The sequence below is a fragment of the Felis catus genome, chromosome C1 (genome assembly GCF_018350175.1).
Source record: "Felis catus isolate Fca126 chromosome C1, F.catus_Fca126_mat1.0, whole genome shotgun sequence".
NCBI classification, from domain to species: Eukaryota; Metazoa; Chordata; class Mammalia; order Carnivora; family Felidae; genus Felis; species Felis catus.
This window is the reverse complement of record NC_058375.1, coordinates 117254584-117273160: the sequence shown is the minus strand read 5'-3', so window position 1 is coordinate 117273160 and position 18577 is coordinate 117254584.

Here is an 18577-nt window from a genome sequence, read left to right as displayed (position 1 = left end):
GACGCCCCAACCGTGTGATCTTTTCTTATGAGGACATCAGTGATATTGGATTCAGGGCCCACTCTAATCCAACATGATCTCATCTTAACTTATGTCATCTGTAAAAACCCTATTTTCCAACAACATTCTGGGGTTCCAGGGGAACAAGAACTGGACAGGGGACACCGTTTGCCTGCCCCCCTCCGGCCACCTGTCCCTCTCCAGCCGCCCACCCTTTGAGATACAAGACAGCTGTAATAGCGAATGGGAACATAGAGCCCGGGTGACATCCGGGTCTCTCTGCTGACTGTGGAGCAAAAGCTCTAGGGTGGATATTCGGGGTGTGCTCCTCAAGCCCCCTTGGATCCTCTGCACTGATTCCCTGCCTTTCCTCTTAACGGTCTACACCTAACGCTCTTTGTAGAGCTTTGCCCTCGGGTCACTGGAAAGGCTCTGGCAAGGACTGGAGACACTTGAGAGTTGACATTCCCAGGGGGCCTTTGCCAAATTCCTTTGCCAAAAATTGCCTCGTGTGTTTTGGAAACCCGGCTCCCCTCGCTTCAGGTGCAACGTGACTTGTGTACTCGGACCTCCCCTGTAGAACCAGCTCCCTTCTGCGGGACCAGGCTGAAGTCTCAGCCTCGTGTGGCTTCCCCATTCCCTCACCATCTCCCCAGCAGGCACTTCCTTAATTCGGCGCTTGAACATGAATCCTTCTTTCACAGTCAGTCAGTGTCTGGGTAGAGTTGCCGGGTTCAGCAAGCAAAGATACAGTTAATAATAGTAACAATAAAATAAATATTAATAATAAGTAAAATGAAAATATATAAAAGCTCAGGGAAATCTGAATTTCACCAAACAACAAATAATTTTTTTAGTATAAGTGTGTCCCATGAAATATTTGGGACATACTTACACTTACAAATTATCTGTTGTCCGCCTGAAACTTAAACTTATTTAGGGGTCTTGCCTTTGGCAATCCCACTTCTGGGGAGTGTAATTTAAGACAAACTTTACTCTGATTGGACCAACCTAGGACACGATCTCGTTTTCGGAACCAAATCACTGTAATGGAAGGGATAAGACAGCAAGGATTTGCTTAGACCCGTCTGGGCCCAACCCTGTATCTGGGGGTGACATTAAGTCCACCCAAACTTTGAGGTTGATTGCTCCACATTGGGGGGTGGGGGGGGCGGTGGATGTTGAGGAGACAACCACAGAAACTATTACTAATGGTAACTAAGTAGTTTCCATTATTCGAGGTCGTCAAGGTCTGTAATAACATCATGGCGAACACTAAACTATTGAACACAGAACCGTTGCTTCTAGGGGCAAATACAGGACAGATTTCTTGTGAGCCTCTTGTCCCAAAATGTTGTCAACCGACCAATGCATAACCTTGTTCTATGCGTGCTTCTCTTTAAACATTCTCTTTTTTTTTTATTTTTTATTTAAAAAAATTTTTTTAACGTTTATTTATTTTTGAGACAGAGAGAGAGACACAGCATGAACGGGGGAGGGGCAGAGAGAGAGGGAGACACAGAATCGGAAGCAGGCTCCAGGCTCTGAGCCATCAGCCCAGAGCCCGACGCGGGGCTCGAACTTGCGGACCACGAGATCGTGACCTGAGCTGAAGTCGGACGCTTAACCGACTGAGCCACCCAGGCGCCCCTAAACATTCTCTTATTTAATATCTACTGCCGATTCATGAACACCTCACAGGCCACAGCACCGTAGCTCACACCCGCATGAAGCTTACCTAACACATGAATTTTCTCTGCCCAGGAGCACCAGATAGCACCTCAGCACTACCCTTGGAGGCCATTTGAAACTGTGAAATCACCACAAACCAAACCAAACAAACCAAGAACAAACCCACAAAGACGTGGGAAATGTGGCATTAAATAGATCATAGAAAGGACACTTGCTTACGGGATGAGAGCCCAAGCAGGAAGGCAGGGTCACCTTGTCCAACTTCAGTTGGGAAGGTGCATACGGAGCCACTCAAATTTCTGCCAATCTGCACATGTCTCCAAATGAGCATGAAAGCACCGCGAGCATTGATTTGGGGGTTAGAAATAAATTTTAGTTGAGTTCACAGAGACAGAAGCCGCGAATAGCGGTGACCCTCTGTGCCTGCAAAGATCCGTGAATGGCTGTGTTTGCAGAGCACCCCCGGCGCCGGCTTCAAACAGACTCGTATTACATTTACCTTTCGGAGAATCCCCTCCCACAAAAACAGAGGGGCTGGCTAGATAAATACAGAACTTGCAAAAACAGCGTCCTGCAAGGAATTCTGTTTGCCTAGCTATGAACACGCAACCTTTCCTTACTATGTAACCAGAGCAGCCAGTCACGTACTTACAGCGTGACTGCAAATAATTGGTACAAGCCGTCATATTTGCCCGGCTATTTAGAACCTGTGTGATGTGAGATTCCTGAACTCGGCCCCGTGGCCACGTTAATCTGTAAATAGAGCTGCTTGCTTTTGAGAGCCAGGGGAAAGCCGTGCCCTAAGCCACTTTACATGACGCTGTTCGTATTTACACAGCCATCTGCTATAAGCCCTTCTCACACATCCACGGTCCTCGCTAGACTGTTTAACCAAGTGCCGTTATTGTAAGTGTTGGGAAGGGATCATCCACCAAAGCCTTTACTTATCTCTTGAAAAGTTTTTTCTTTCAGATTGACCGTTTGCCCCCAAACAATCAAAACCTCCAAAAGTTCTCCCCGGCTAGAGCTGGCGGTCTCCTCCCCCAAAGGCTCCAGTCAGCTGTCCATCTTTTTTCCCAGGCAGCAGAAGGGTAGGTTGGCAGATTTGGATGGCCAGGGGGTGGCACGATCTGATATTTCCATGGCAGGCTTCCTGCAATAGGGTATCCATAATTCTTCATTTTCCCCGATTTTTAATTTGAATTCCATTGTGTTAAAGTTATTTTAACTTTTACCAAAATTATACATGTGTACAGTTTCCGAAACAACTATTACTTAAAGGTTTCTTCAGTGGTCTTCTAAGCCTCCTCCCAACCCCTATAAGGCAACGGCGTTTGTTTCTTGACATTCTTAGTGTTTCTTCTGGCGTTGGCAGCCTTAGTGCTTATGATATGCCTCCACCGAATTTCTTTTTTTCTTTTTGCTTTTTTTTTAACTTTTATTTATTTTTGAGAGTCACCGAGAGACAGAGAGTGAGCGGAGGAAGGGTAGAGAGAGAGGGAGACACAGAATCCACGTCAGGCTCCAGGCTCTGGGCTGTCAGCACAGAGCCCGACGCGGGGCTTGAACTCACAAACTGTGAGATCGTGACCTGAGCCAAAGTTGGACACTTAACTGATTGAGCCACCCAGGCAACCCCCACCTAATTTCTTGATTGATCCCTTTTTAGTATTGGTTGTTGATTTCCTGTTAGGATAGCTAAGTTTTAGCTCTCTTCCACCCCACTGAGAATCCCTCCACATTTCCTCAATATAATTATATATTTTTCCTGGTTAGGTTAATGGTTGTTATTTATGTCATGATAACCCTGTAAATATTATTTGTTACTCAGCAATGATTTTGTTTCCTTTCTTGAACATCTTTTATTTTTCTTTCATTATTAACATATTTTTTCATTAGCTTAATTTTCTATGGGTTTATTCCTGTTTGGGATTTGTTTTTGTTTTTGTTTTTTCATATACCCCACAGGCCTGTCATATGCCAGTCAATTTATTTATTTATTTATTTATTTATTTATTTATTTATTTTGAGTTTATTTATTTATTTTGAGAGAGAGAGAGAGAGAGCGTGTGCATGCAAGCAGGGAGGGGCAGAGAGAGAGAAGGAGAGACAGAATCCCAAGTAGGCTCTGTGCTTGTGCAGAACCTGACGTGGGGCTTGAACTCACGAACTGTGAGGTCATGACCTCAGCTGAGATCAAAAGTCAGACGCTTAACCAACTGAACCACCCAGGCACCCTCAATATATTTCTCTTCAAACCTCAAGCCCAGTTCTAACATTCCCTTTCTAGTTGGACCAGTCATCCTCCAGGCATCCCCTCAGCTGTCATCCTGAGACATCCCCTTCTCCACCCTCCTGTTTTGTAGAGCCCATCGTTTCCTCATTCTCAGCCTAGACTCTTCTTTTGCCAAAGCACATCCTCTGGCAGTTTCCTTTGAAAGGGTGGCTGGGAGCTGAATTTTATGATGTCTTCAGGGATGACAATAATTGTACCTTCACACTTAAATGGTCACTTAGCTGGGTATAGAATTCCAGGTTGAGAATATATTTCTTTCAGAATGTTGAAGCCACCATTCCATTTTCTTCAAGGATAAGGTGTTGCACTGAGTGGCCCAATGCAAGTCACATTCCTGGGTGTTTGACCTGGGGTTTTATTCTGGAAGTTCCAAGAATCTTCTCTCTTGTCCTTAAGGATCATGGATTCCCTCTTTTCATTGTCCAGGTGAGAAGCCAGGGGCCCAGAGAGGAAGACTTTCCATGCTATGCCCAGCCTGGATTAATGCAGACTTCCTCCCTACAGGTGTTCTGTGCCACCCTACCCTCCCTAGACATCTCCTGCCTCGGTCTCACCTGCTGGCATTTTGCAGCTGGGGTTCCAGCCTTGGGAACAATATCTTGCCACCTTGGAAGCTATTTTATAGAACATGAGGCCAGGTCAGTAGGCACATTCCAAAGAACAAGGAGTGTGAAAGCAATGTCAGCAGGAAGGTGAAGGTACTGGAAGCTGAGTTCCAGGCAGGGCCTGACCCGAGCCTCCCAAGGGCTGAGAAAATTGCCCCACCATGGTATAGCCCCAGGCAGCATGTCCAGGCTGGATTATAGTCCCCAGAATGCCCTTTGTAGTGTACTTCTGGTTACATTGAGCCACGAAGGGAAATTGTATCAGAGGCTGGATGGGGACAATAGTCACATTGCAGCACTTACACACCTTTTCCCAATTATTCAATCACACATCCATCCAAGTGCTGCTGTGAAAAGATTTTGCACTTATGAGTAAAGTCCCAAGACCGTTGACTCTGATTGTTGACCTTAAATTAATCACAAGGGAGATTTTCCTGGGTGGGCCTGACTTAATCAGTTAAAGGCCCTTTGGAGGACTTGGGCCTTCCCTGAGCCAGGAGACTCTAAACCATAGCAGGGTCTACAGTTGCTTTCCATTCCCCTGGGTCCTCCCTCCTGACCCTTGCCTGGGACCACAAGCTTCAGCTGGTATCTGTGGGGTCCAGCCACTTCTCATCAGCCCTTCCTGACTACCTGCCTCTGCACTTCAGACTTGCTCAGGCAGCCCCCACCATGGAGCATATATAATCTGCTTCAGTCCTGCTTCTTGAGCCCCAAGGATACTTCAGTGAAGGATCAGCGTCCGGTATTCCCCTGGCCACTGGGGTGCTGCTGTGCTCACGACTCCATTGTATGGCTTGGTCCTCAGGGGAACGTCAGGTGGGGGTGTCTCCCTGGGACTAGGCTCAGCAATGACCCAGGACACTGGTTCTCAGACTGTGGTCCCAGCCCACCCACACTAGCATCATCTGGGAACTTGTAAGAAATGCACCCATTTCCAGACACTCAGGTTTGAAAACTATCACTCCCTGGGGAAACCTGGATGTCCTGCCCTCTTTGATCTTGGTTCAGGTGCTCAGGGAAAAGAGGGGCACTAGGCCCACGTGGGTGAAGCCAACTAGACTGGCCAGGCTGGATACACTCTTAGCCCCTCATTCCTATCCAGGACTGGGCCTGGGCCCAGGGATCTGCCCCCAGAGCCTTGTCCTTACAGGCACAAAATTGTACATGGAGCTCCGGCTCTGGGGGTCAAACCTGACCCTGGTTCTTCCAGTGTGAGCAGGTGCACGCTATCGTTCTCAGAACCAGACCCAGCCAGTGGCGTCACCATCTGGCCAGCCTCTCCGGCTTCTCAGCCACCCACCCTGTTCTAGTCACATTGTCCTGCTCAACCCTGAGCCCCTTCCATCAGGGGGCCTTCTCACACGCTGCCTCCCTGCCTGGGGGCTCCCCATTCCACTCCCTTCACCTGGGCACTCCCATTCACCTTCCCTCCCAGCCAAATCGCACTCTTCCAGGTGATGGAAACCATCCTCCGTGATGGATTCTCACGGCGTCCTGTGCGTTTTCACAGGGCACACCACAGCATGGAATTCTACGTTTATTATATGGTCTCGAATGTCTTACTTCGGTTAACAGCTATCTTCCCATTGAGTCGACCCATGAAGACGGAGGCGGTATCGGCCAGCTCATGAGAACTCCCCCCTGCCCACTGCAGGCCCTGGCACCCTGGCAAGCATTACTTGAACCGTGAGATCACGACCTGAGCCGAAATCAAGAGTCGGACGCTTAACCCACTGAGCCACCCAGGCGCCCCTCTCGTGTTGTTGAGGAGGAAAGTGGGGCTGATGAAGTCCATCCTGCAGGGCTACTCTGAGGATTAAGTGAGAGCCAGTCCCCGGCCCTGCGTGTGGCCTCAGTGGGTACTCGAGAACAGCAGCAGGTGGTGCGGGTGGTGGACCCTCAGCTAATGTCCGCCCTGGGCCACCTTCCCCCGTGCCTGTCTCTCAGCTGCCCAGATTGCCTGCTTCTCCATTTGCCTCCACCACCCATGTGTGAGCTCCTCTGGCACAAGATCTCTTCCTTCATTGCTCCCTCATCCCATGTCGGGGTACAGGGCGGGCACAGAGGGACCCTCCGTGTCCTAGGTGGGGGTCCCCAGAAGCAGGCCCTGGGACCAGGGCTCCGGAGCAGGGATTAATTGAGAACCGCTCCCAAGAGAAACCAGTGGGGATGCCAGACAAGGAGGGCAGGGAAGGAGGCGGAGTCAGGGTAGAGCTTCACCCTGGAGTGTGAACTAGGCCACAGACTATCCCAACCTGAAGCCACGGATCTGGGCTTTCCTTCCATCTATTGGCTAAGGGCAGGAGGGCCGGCTAGGGGGTCAGCTCCCAGGCACTTTGATTCTCTGCATTGGAGCCAAGGGACTCCAGGGGGCTGACAACAGGCCGTCTGCCCAGGAAGATTTGCAGGTGCAGGTTGTAAATACAAGAGTACATGGCAGGGGTGGGGGTGGGTCCTGAATGCTAAAAGGACTCCAAGGGGACTGGTAGAGCGCAAGTCCTCCCGCCACAGCAGAAATTCAGCAGAATTTCCTCACGCTTTCCCGAATGTTTGCCCTGAACGCAGAAGGGTCTCTTGAAGACAGCAAAGCGACAGCACTCTTTCCGATGCTTCTGCAGATGTGGACGTGGCCAACAGAAGGGCAAGTCCCGCGGGGGTGTCTGCGAGTCAGCCTGGAGCCCTGACAGCCTCCAGTGGGGACGTCTGCTCACCCTGAGGCCCAGCCCGACTTCTGGGGGCTCCGGGACCCCCCGGCAGGTGCGCGAGGCGAAGGGCTAAGACCGACCTCCCCACCCCCGCACGGGCTGAGAACTGACCACTGCTGCTTAGGTGAGAGAAGGCTTGGCAGAACCTTCTCCAAGCGAGAGGGTGGAAAAAGCCAGATGGAAAGTCCTGACTTGGCCAATTAATACGAGCAGCAGGAAAATCCCTAAATTGGTTCCATAACAACCAACCTCTGTTCCCAGGTCCACAGGAAGGCAGAAAAAATGCATCCCACGTGAAGGAAAATTGAAGTGTGCCCAAAAGTTCATCAATACTTTTCTGTCTTCCCTCGCCAGGTTCCCGGCTAAAATTGTTAGAACATGCCTCTCTTTTTAAGCGAGGTAATTTGATGCGGGCAATAATAATCATAAATATTCATGGTTTTGCCTTAACATTAGGATAACATCTGTTTCCAAACATCTGCAATCTGTTTTCAATGCTTCAGTAAAATGTAAATTAGCTATAACTAATACAATAAAGCACTAATGGGGATAATGATAATGAAAGATGCCCATTAAGGCAGGAGTCCAGCTTCGTCTCCAATGGCCAGTTTTCTGGAGTTCTCCAGAACTTTGCTTAACACCGTCAGAAACTTCCTTCAAGTGAAAGGGGCTTTGAAAACCCTCTGCTGGCCCCTCTGCTTTGCTCCCTAAACCAGGAAGCATTTGGCCGGCCGGGGTCCTTTCTGTGCCTCACCCCTCTTCGGCGGAAACACACAGATATTTCTAGAAATCATGTCCACCTGGGCAGGTCCTGTGCGCAGAACCCTCCACTTCCTGCAGAAGCAGGGGCAGCCTCTTGGCCTGCAAGCCAGACTTGTGCTCCTGCCGCCTCCCACCACCCTCAGTTCCTCCAAGTCCCCTGAATACCCCCCTCCCTCTTATTTGCCCCACTACTATATGGTTCTTGGTGCTACACAGAGAGCACCCACAACACTGAGGGAGAAGGCCAACTGGCGAAGTATAAAATGGACCCGGGAGATGAACGGGGCGTTCACAGAAGAAATCCTAATAGCCGATAATATCACTCTCACTAGTCATAATTAAAAAGCAAATGAAATCAATGACGAACAATAAACAATACTATGATTAGGCAAAACAACTAAGTTGCAAAAACAATTTGTGTAAGATGATCCTGCTCTTATTTAAAAATATATTTGGGGGGGGGGGGGCGCCTGGGTGGTGCAGTCGGTTAAGCATCTGACTTCAGCCAGGTCACGATCTCGTGGTCCGTGAGTTCGAGCCCCGCGTCAGGCTCTGAGCTGATGGCTCGGAGCCTGGAGCCTGTTTCCGATTCTGTGTCTCCCTCTCTCTCTGCCCCTCCCCCGTTCATGCTCTGTCTCTCTCTGTCCCAAAAATAAATAAACGTTGAAAAAAAAAATTTTTTTTAAATATATTTAGGGACGCCTGAGTGGCTCAGTCAGTTAAGCGTCCGATTTCAACTCAAGTCATGATCTCATGGTTCTTGAGTTCAAGCCCCGCATCAGGCTCCCAGCTGTCAGCACAGAGCCTGCTGCGGATCCTCTGTCCCCCTTGATCTCTGCCCCTCCCCTGCTTGCTCTCTGTCTCCCTCAAAATAAATCAATAAACTTAAAAAAATATATATGTTTACATACTGGGGAAAAAACTCCAGGGAAAATATAGATGCAAATGCATCTTTTACGAGATTCAACTGTTAACCAAATTGTGGAGAGTGACCTTTGGAACACAAGATTGGACGAGGTGTCTTTGTTTTGTTCTTTGAATTTGTTATGAGGAAGACGCATTGTATTGTATTTTTTAAAGCACACCCACTTACTCATTGCAAAAGGGGAAATAGTAACTTGACGGTGGACCAGTCTGGAGGGTATCATCCTAACCAAGTTATCAAAATGAACATCGCCTTCAATGGGACACACTGACAGCACATGCCTCCTGATATGATGCACTCGGAAGGACACAGCCTCCCTGCTGCGGGATTCCTGACAAAATGTTGAACTACAGGGAAACGTCAGACAAACTCAGGTTAAGGAAAATTCTACCAAATAACTAGCCTGTGCTTCTCAAAGATGATCATGTTATGAAATGCATTACTGTCCCAGGTTAAACTAACGAGATGAGACACATGGTCCTGGATTTTCTTTTTTTTTTTTTTTAACGTTTATTTATTTTTGAGACAGAGAGAGACAGAGCATGAATGGGGGAGTATCAGAGAGAGAGGGAGACACAGAATCGGAAGCAGGCTCCAGGCTCTGAGTGGTCAGCACAGAGCCCAACGTGGGGCTCGAACTCAGGGACCGTGAGATCATGACCTGAGCCGAAGTCGGACGCTTAACCGACTGAGCCACCCAGGCGCCCCATGGTCCTGGATTTTCAATCGCTGTCATAGACATTTCGGGAGGGGGGCATTGGTACAATCTGAATAACTTTCATAGATTATATGATAATATTCCATCCATGTTAATTTCCTGATTTTGATGATGGTTCTGTGATGATGCCAAAAAAAAAAAAATCTTTGTGTTTAGGAATACACACGATGCATTTCTTTGGAGAGAGAGAACCTTAACCTTCATGCTATGGCAGGGAACAGCCGTAAACATGCAAGGCCACCCAACTGGCAAGGTTCACACATGTGTAGACCCAGGGGAGCAGGCTTGATGATCATCCCTTCACCCAGTGAGAGTCTGAGGAAGAGGGGTGAGGAGGAGACCCCAGAAGGGAGGAGGCAGGACTGCAGGAAGTGAGGAGAGAGTGGGGAGGGCCAGGAAAGGGGGGTTGCTGAGGGATGGCCCACCCCCAGCCCCCAAGGGTTCCGAAGACAAAACTCAGAGCTTGCAGCGTCTTTGGCTCAGTCACCCAGACACACGCCGAATGTGTGCTTCAGGGAAAGACGCACGCAACACCCAGAACGGGCAGAGGACGGTTAGCCCTGGCCTGAGCAGACAGGGCAGCACCTGACCCTCTTCACCATGGATGACCACCCAGCCCTTGCCTCACCTTCATCCCCTGCAGGTAGCTAGAGATACTACTCATAAGACCAGAGAAAAAAGGGCTCCCCACGCCCTTATCCGCACCCCACCCCCTCAACACACAGAGCACAAACACCATGCCATGCAGGCGGCCGTAGAAGAGACATGTGGCCCCAAGAACATCAACCCCAATGTGATGAAGGGTCCCCCAGTGTCTGGGAAACAACAGTGCCTGGGAAGATTAGTTGATTTTGCTGTTGGATGGCTTGGAAGGGTTTGTGGCACTGGAGCTAGAGTTTCCCAGGGTGAGAGGAGAAATACTCCTTTCTCTTCCTTCTCTGCTGGGGAAAAAGATTGTCACCCACCTAGCCTGCTCCCCCCAAGTGGGCTTCCTCCCTGCTCATGGGGACAAGCCCCCAGGAGATGCCCGAGCTGCAGGCCCCCGGCCCAGCCTGCGTGTACTCTAAGGGCTTCTCCCCTGTGTCGATTACTGGGGACCCGTGCACAGGACAGGACAGGGCCAATAATGCCCCGTGGGCAAGGTGGAGCCCTTGCGGGTGTGGGGTCTCTCTTACAGCCTGGCTGCTGTCTGGGAAATGTTCCTGCCCCATAAATGCTGCTACACTTTACAGGGAGGCACTGGGGCCAATGGGAATCAGCAATCCCGGGCCCTGGACCCCATTCCACAGAGAGCTGTCTGTTGCATATATGCTGGCTTTCTCCGCCTCGATTTAACTTTAGAACAATGGGGGTTTTACAAGTTAACAAATAACTGCTTAACTCACCTGACAGCTCCATGGTGGGGGTGGCAGAAGACCACAGCCTCCCAGGATGTCGGGATGGCTTCGAGTGCCCTCTTTGTACCCGTAGAAGGTCAAGTGTGTGGTTTATACTTGACTCACTTGATGCGGGATCGGAGATTCGTTCCCGAGTCGTGGGATTTTCCATGCAGTGGGTACCCGCTGGTCATTGTTTCTTGGTCACCCGGGAGCCCCCAGGCTCCTAAATCAGACTCCCCAGTGGGACACTGCTGTCCCCATCTTCACCAAGCCTGACGTGGACAGGTGTGGTGGTGCAGGGCATGTTGGGCCATGGACCGGCCTCCCCTTTGGCAGGACAGCTGGGAATGTGAACCCCAGGGCCATTTTTAGGTGCAGGGCAGGGCTCACCTCTCAGCTTTCCATTTTAACCTCGAGGGGGGACTCAGACCCCCTTGGCACAGCGTTACCTGAGAACCGCCTGTGTTGGAGTCACTGGCCACTCTGCAAATGGTTACACTTGGATCTAGCTTTTGTCCGCTGCAAAGGTCTGTTTCCCACTGTGGACATCCTTTCTCAGCCTCCCCTGGGGACACTGTAGTCACCACATGCAAGGACTGAGCAAGCGGGAGGTGGAGGACGTTCAGACCCCCTTTCTCGGACTCTCCTCCCAGGGTCCTGTCCCTGACAGCTCTTTGAAGGGCTTCCACTCTGACCCCTGGGACTAGGGACCCTGGGGGCTGAGGGCCCTTGGCTAGCCAAGTCCTTCTAAGTGGCAGCTGGAGTGAAGGGTGGCCTTGGCTTTGGCCCAGCTGCTGAGCCCCTAGAGGCAAGTTCTTGACCCTCTCAGGCCTCACATTCCCCCCAGGCTCCCATGGGTTAAAGTGTCATGGTGGCCAGCAGTTTCTGACACATTCTGGAAGCTCGACAACCCCTTTTCTACCTCTTATCTTACCGCCTGTTCTGGCCGAGATTCCCCAAAACAGTAAAGATGATGTTAGGAGAGTCAACTCTTTCCCTCAGTTATAGTGGTAAGTGAAAATATGTTTGCAATTGGTCCAGCATTGCATGTTTGAATTTTAATGTTTTTTTTAATTTTTATTTACTTAGAGACAGAATGCAAGCAGGGGAGGGGCAGAGAGAGAGGAAGACATAGAATCTGAAGCAGGCTCCGGGCTCTGAGCTGTCAGCACAGAGCCCGACGTGGGGCTTGGACTCAAGAACCGTGAGATCATGACCTGAGCCAAAGTCGGATGCTCAACTGACTGAACCACCCGGGCGCCCCATGCATGTTTGAATTTTGAATGATGTGATTCATTATTGAAACTTACAGTCACTAAGGACAGTTTTTTACAATTTCACTTTATTTATTTAATTTCTTTATTAAAATTATTTATTCATTTATCTTGAGACAGAGAGAGAGCAGAGCCAGGACGAGTTGGGGAGGGGCAGACAGACAATCCCAAGCAGGCTCCACACTGCCAGCACAGAGCCGATGCGGGGCTCAAACACACGAACCATGAGATCATGACCTGAGCCAAAGTCAAGAGTCGGACGCTTAACCTTCTGAGCCACCCCAGCAGCCCGAGGACAGTTTTTTTTTATTTTTTTAATGTTTATTTATTTTTTGAGAGAGAGACAGAGTGTGAGTGGGGGAGGGGCAGAGTGAGAGGGAGACACAGAATCTGAAACAGGCTCCAGGCTCTGAGCTGTCGGCACAGAGCCCGACGCGGGGTTCGAACTCACAGACCGTGAGATCATGACCTGAGCCGAAGTCGGACGCTCAACCGACTGAGCCACCCAGGTGCCCCATCGAGGACAGTTTTTTAAATGGCAGAAAGAAGCGATTTAGTGAATGTTCCATATAAGCATTACCAGCACGCCACGAGGTGTACATACTTATTAGTCACTTTACCTGCATGTGTCATAAAGTCGGCCTTTGGTTTCTGTTCAGCTGTGGCAGGTGTGAGCAAAATACCCCTGACTCTCCGACATCTGTACTTAATCGCTGTTCGGAGCCCCTATTCCTCTGTTGGTGAACATGTAAGTTCAGTCCATTCGGGATCCCCTGTCCCTTTTCTGGGGCGCCGCCAGCCGACTCTGGCCTCGGCAGCGACATCCTGATCCTGGCTGCTGCCCAGCCTCTTAGAAGGCCCATTCCACAGCGACTGCCTTGTCCTTCTCCCACAGAAGGAAACAACACCGCTCCCCCATCGCCTGGGCTCAGGAAAGCTCTGCGGGCTCGTGCCGAGCCCATCTGCCCACGCAGATATCCTGAGTAGCCTCTTCCCTGGGGCCTGGTCACCTCCCTGGAGCTCTGCCTAGGAAAGGAAACTCGGTGGTCATTAGCTCTGATCCCCAGAAGTTTCCAGTTCTTCTATGCACAAGGCAGGGTTGGACTTCTCTGCCCTCTCGAAACCAGGGGTGGCTTATGACTTGCTTTGGCCAGCGAAAAGTGACAAGTGACAAGTGTCAGATTGCAATTTGTTAAGCATCTCTTTTCCCCTAGGGCTGTGCAGACTAGTGTGTTGGTGGCTGTTTGGATGGTGCTTCTCCGTCCACCGGGGACCTGGGCAGGGTCTCCAGGCTAGGGCCCGGTGTGAGAAGACACAAGGAGAGCTCCCAGTCTGCCCACAATGGAAGTGGAGTGACAGTGAGGACTTTACCTCATCTGGTGAAGCCAATGAGATTTGGAACTGCCCGTTACACTAGCAAAGCCTACCTATCCTGACTACTACAGGGTCACAAGTTTCCTCTGCTCTTAACCTTCCAGATCAACCTGCGGTCGACCAGCCCCATTGCTGAGCCAAAGGGAACAGGACAAAGGGAGTCAGGGATTCCTGCCTCCTCTGGGACTCCTGCCCTCCCAACCCGGGGCTTTCCCTCTGAGGACACCCAGCTTCTTACTGGTCTCTACTGTCCTCTTATCCTTCTCTGAGGCAGAGTAGGGGAAGAGAGGGAGAGGAAGGCCAGGGTAACAGTGGAATGGAGAACAGGGAACAGGGGGAGGGGTTGGAACAGAGGAGGCGGAGGCTGGATAATGACTCCAAAGAGATGTCTATGTCCTAATCCCTGAACCTGTGAATATGTTGCCTTAGGCAAAAGGGCCTTTGCAGGCGTGATTAGGTTAAGGTTTTTGGGACCCAGAGATCATCCTGGGTTACCTGGGTGGGCCAGATGCGGCCACTAGGGTTCCTGTAAGAGGGAAGCAGGAGGGCCAGTCAGAATAGGAGATAGGATGATTGGAGCAGAGGTCACCCTGGGGGACTTTGCGGGGGAAGAAGGGACCACAGACACAGGCAGCCATAAGAGGCTGGAAAAATCAAGGAAACCGATTTTCCCCTGAAGCCTCCAGAAGGAATGCAGCCCTGCCTACACTTTGATTTCAGCCCCGTGAGTTTGATGTCAGCCCCGTGAGATCCAAGCTGGATACCTCACCTACAGAAATGTAAATAACAAATGTGCGCTGTGCAAGGTGCCTGGTTTACGGTAATTTGTTACAGCAGCAATGGGAAACGCTCTTGGTTGCCAGCTCAATATTGTCCTGTCCTCTATGCGGGCCGGGTAGGGTCACTGGGGTTGGCTTCATACAAGCCCAGCTGTGGTTTGCCCGGATGGACCCTGCTCCCACTGAGCCACACCACTCCCTCTTATTTGGTTTCTTCTCCTGGCGTTCCGGGCTTCTGGACCCCTGTGTCTTCTTCAGACTGAGGATCTGCCTACTTGTGTGCAAAGCCCAGATGAACTACTTCCTTGGCTTCTGCTTCCCCTCCTGTCTCTTCCTTCTCTTTTAGTTCCAACACCCCAGCCACTCCAGAAGGAGAGACCCTTCCTGCCACCCGAGCCTCAAGAATGTCACCCCCTCTTCAGTGTTTTCTACCTTCTTTGCTGTCTTCTACCTCTGGGCCTATCCAGACCCGACTGGATCCAGACTCCAACAGAGCGAAGAAGTCAGGGTCCCGAGCTTGACCTTTCTGGGCCCTTCTAGGAGTGCACTGTCCAATATGGTAGCCACTCCCCCCATGGCCATGTAGATTTCATTCTAAATGAAAGAAAAGTCAAAACTCAGTTACCCAGTCACACTAACCACATGTCAAAGGCATGATAGCCACACTGGGCTAGTGGCCACTGCATTACACAGAACTGATAGGAGAATTTCCATCATTGCAAGAAGTTCCATTGGACAGGCTGCCCTAAGACATTCTCCTTTCCCTTGCATGCAGTTACAGCCTTGCTCAGGTTAGAGAAAGGAGCACTGATTTCCATTTACATGTAAGTCGGAGGAAGTCTTAGTTTTACTTTCCTCCTCCTTGGAGTATGTGCATTTTCTGCTCCTCTCTGTTGAGCAAATGGATTTTTCTAGCCCATGAAAACGGGGTTCCAATGCATGGGGTGCAGCCATGGACCTCAGCATCCATGTCTTCCTCCTTGAAAGTGTCTTCTCTTACTGAACAGATTGAAAGCTTAAACTACATTTCTCAGATTCCCTTGCAATTGGAGTCCTGGATTTGAAAATAGGCTCTTTCAGGGGCGCCTGAGTGGCTCAGTGGGTTAAGTGTCTGACTTTGGCTCAGGTCATGATGTCGCAGTCTGTGGGTTGGAGCCCCGCATCGGGCTCTGTGCTGACAGCTCGGAGCCTGGAGCCTGCTTCGGATTCTGTGTCTCCCTCTCGCTCTGCCCCACCCGTTCCCCCACTCATGCTCTGTCTCTCTCTCTCTCTCTCAAAAAGAAATAATAAACATTAAAAAAAAAAAAAACCAGAAAAGAAAAGTGGAGGCCATCTTCCTAAAGCTTTGGGCTTTCTCTTCCGGCACAAGAAAGACCAGGGTCCAGCCTCCAGCTTCACTGTGTTGAGAGGCGACGGTAGCAGTGGCCAGATTCAGCATTCCAAAGCCCAGCCACCAGCTTCACGGGTCCCAGGGCAGCTGTCTCCATGACCAGTGCTTAGGCAGTAGGGGTAGTGCTACCCTCCCAACCCCAGCTTTCTGGTCCCCGGATCGCAGCCAGGACAGTGTGTTTCTGGAATAACTTCCTGTTCTGTGGTGTGGTAGGCATCCCTGGGGACCCAGGCTGGAACCTCCTCTACCCCTTCAAAGGACTTTGTGAATCTTGATTTCCCTGTATTAAATCCCTTTCTGCTTAAACCACCTAGCATGGTTTCTGTTCCCTGCACTAAACTCTAACTATTTCAGCAAGGAGCCACAGAACAGCTGGAACAGGTCATTCTAAATCAGAATGACCGCCTGGGCATCTCTAAAATAGAAGTTGCCATGATCCCACTGATTTGTCCTGGAAGTAGCAGTTCCCGCCCTCAATCGCCGTTGCTCTGCACAGCTGGCCCAGCGGACACCTGCCTTCATTTTATGCAATGGTTTTACATCCCAGCTCTTCAGAATTCTGGAACGCCAGAATACAGGGGTCAAGGAGCCCAGACAACTTCAAACTGGCTGGCTAAAACAACAGGATTTTTTGTGTTTTGTTTGGTTTGGTTTGGTTTGGTTTTTTTAAAGCTACATTCAACACAGTAGAGTTGCAAGGTCAAAGGTTATGTCTGAAACATGATGTCGAAAGTACATAAAATCAGGGGCACCCGAGTGGCTCAGTTAGTTAAGCGTCTGAGTCTTGGTTTCAGCTCAGGTCATGGTCTCACCGTTCGTGAGATCGAGCCCCGCATCAAGCCCTGCCCTGAAAGCACAGAGCCTGCTTGGGATTCTCTCTCCCTCTTTCTCTGCCCCTCTTTCCCATTCACTCCCCCCCTCTCTCTCGCTAAATAAACAAAGAAACTTAAAAAGTACATAAAATCAGCCACATAAAATTGTGAAACACGAGTCACAGTTAAATTGGATCTGCAGAAATGGAAAACATGACAATTTTTTTCATCAAGATGGGAAAACCGCAGAAAGGCTGGGCGCTGCCGTCCCCGGGTGTCCTGCCACCTGTGACCCTGGCGTCCTGCTGCTCTGTCGGCACCGTCTCGTTCTCTGCTGTCGATACTCCGTGGCTTTGGCTGCCTTGCCCGACATGCACCTGACCCTGCATCCGGGCTTCAGTGATTCCGGCACAGTGAATTGTCCTTTCTTCCCAAGGAGCAGCAATTACTTGAAAATCACGTCCCCACAGGTGCACTTGTATCCCCGTGGCAAACTCTTCGCAGTAAAGATTGCCAAGACCTATGCCCATTTGTCTTTCGCGCTTGCTTAGTGAATGCTTAGTGGAGACCGTTGTACTGTTGCAGGTTATAGAGTGACCCCCCCCCCACCACCGTGCTGAAAATGTATGTTGGATTCCACAACCCCCCAGTATCTCCAAATGTAGCCTTATTTGGAAATAGGGTCATTGCAGACGTAGTTAAGATGAAGGCACATGAGGGTGGGGGGAGGGTGGGTCCATGTCTAATAGGACAAGCATCACATGAAAGTGACCATGTAAAGTCAGACATGCAGGGAGAGTGCCAAGGTAAAGTCAGAGATGGGAAGGATGAGACCATAAGCCAAGGAACATCAAAGCTTACTGGCAACCACCAGAAGCTGGGAAGACACAAGACAGGTCTTTCAGAGGGAGCGTGGCCCTCTTGGCGTGGCTGGGGCAGGAAGGTGTGGCTGTGGGAGGAGAGCATGACAGCCTGATTTGGGGGAGCTTGGGTAATGTCCCATGGGCAATGTGGAGCCCTCAGAGTGCTGTGATCACATTTCTGTTTATGGGCCACACTGGCCACGATGTGGATGGCGGATGGGAAGACGAACCAAGTAGGAGATTAGTGCCACGGTAGGACATCTGGGTGGGAGGTCATGGACGCCAGCCCGAGTCCAGGAGAGAAGCCTGGGCTGGAGACCAATCTGGCCATCAACAGCGGTGGCCAGGGGCGGCCAGGACCTCAGCTTGGGCCCCAGGAAGGAAGCAAAGGAGGCTTCGGGGAATCCATGCAAAGGGGGTCATGACAGAGAGGGGCCTGGAGGACCAATCTCCCCAAACTGGAGCAAAGGAGCGAGAGAGCCTTGGTGGGGGTCTCAGAGGAAGACACTCAAAGGCTGGGTGCTCCGCAGTGGCCAATAGGCCCTGGTCAACCTGGCCCTGACGTCCCTATGGGCAGCCCTTGCTTCTTGGGCAGGAGCCTCGGGACAAGGGCAGCCAAGGCAGTCCCCAGCGTCAGGGATGGGCTCGGGCCTGGAGGAAACAGACGCCCACCTTCTTGGGCCTGTTTTCGTTCGGTGCCACCATAAATTGCCTGGAGCAGCCCCCACATCCCCCGCCCCGGCTGCTGTTTTGCAGTCGGGGTGTATCAGTCATGATAAGACATTACTTAAAGCAGTGGTGACGGGGCCTAATCAGTCTTGTGAAATATAGACTTCTCCCCACACGGCGGGCAGGGCCGACATTAATACACATTTATGCAAAGCAAGAGCTGTAGCTGTCGGGGGCTAATCTTTACAAGTATGATAAATGATGTTTATTTTCCATGATGGAACGAAACACCCCAGCCGACAGTAATTGTAATAAAAAGGACAGATCAACT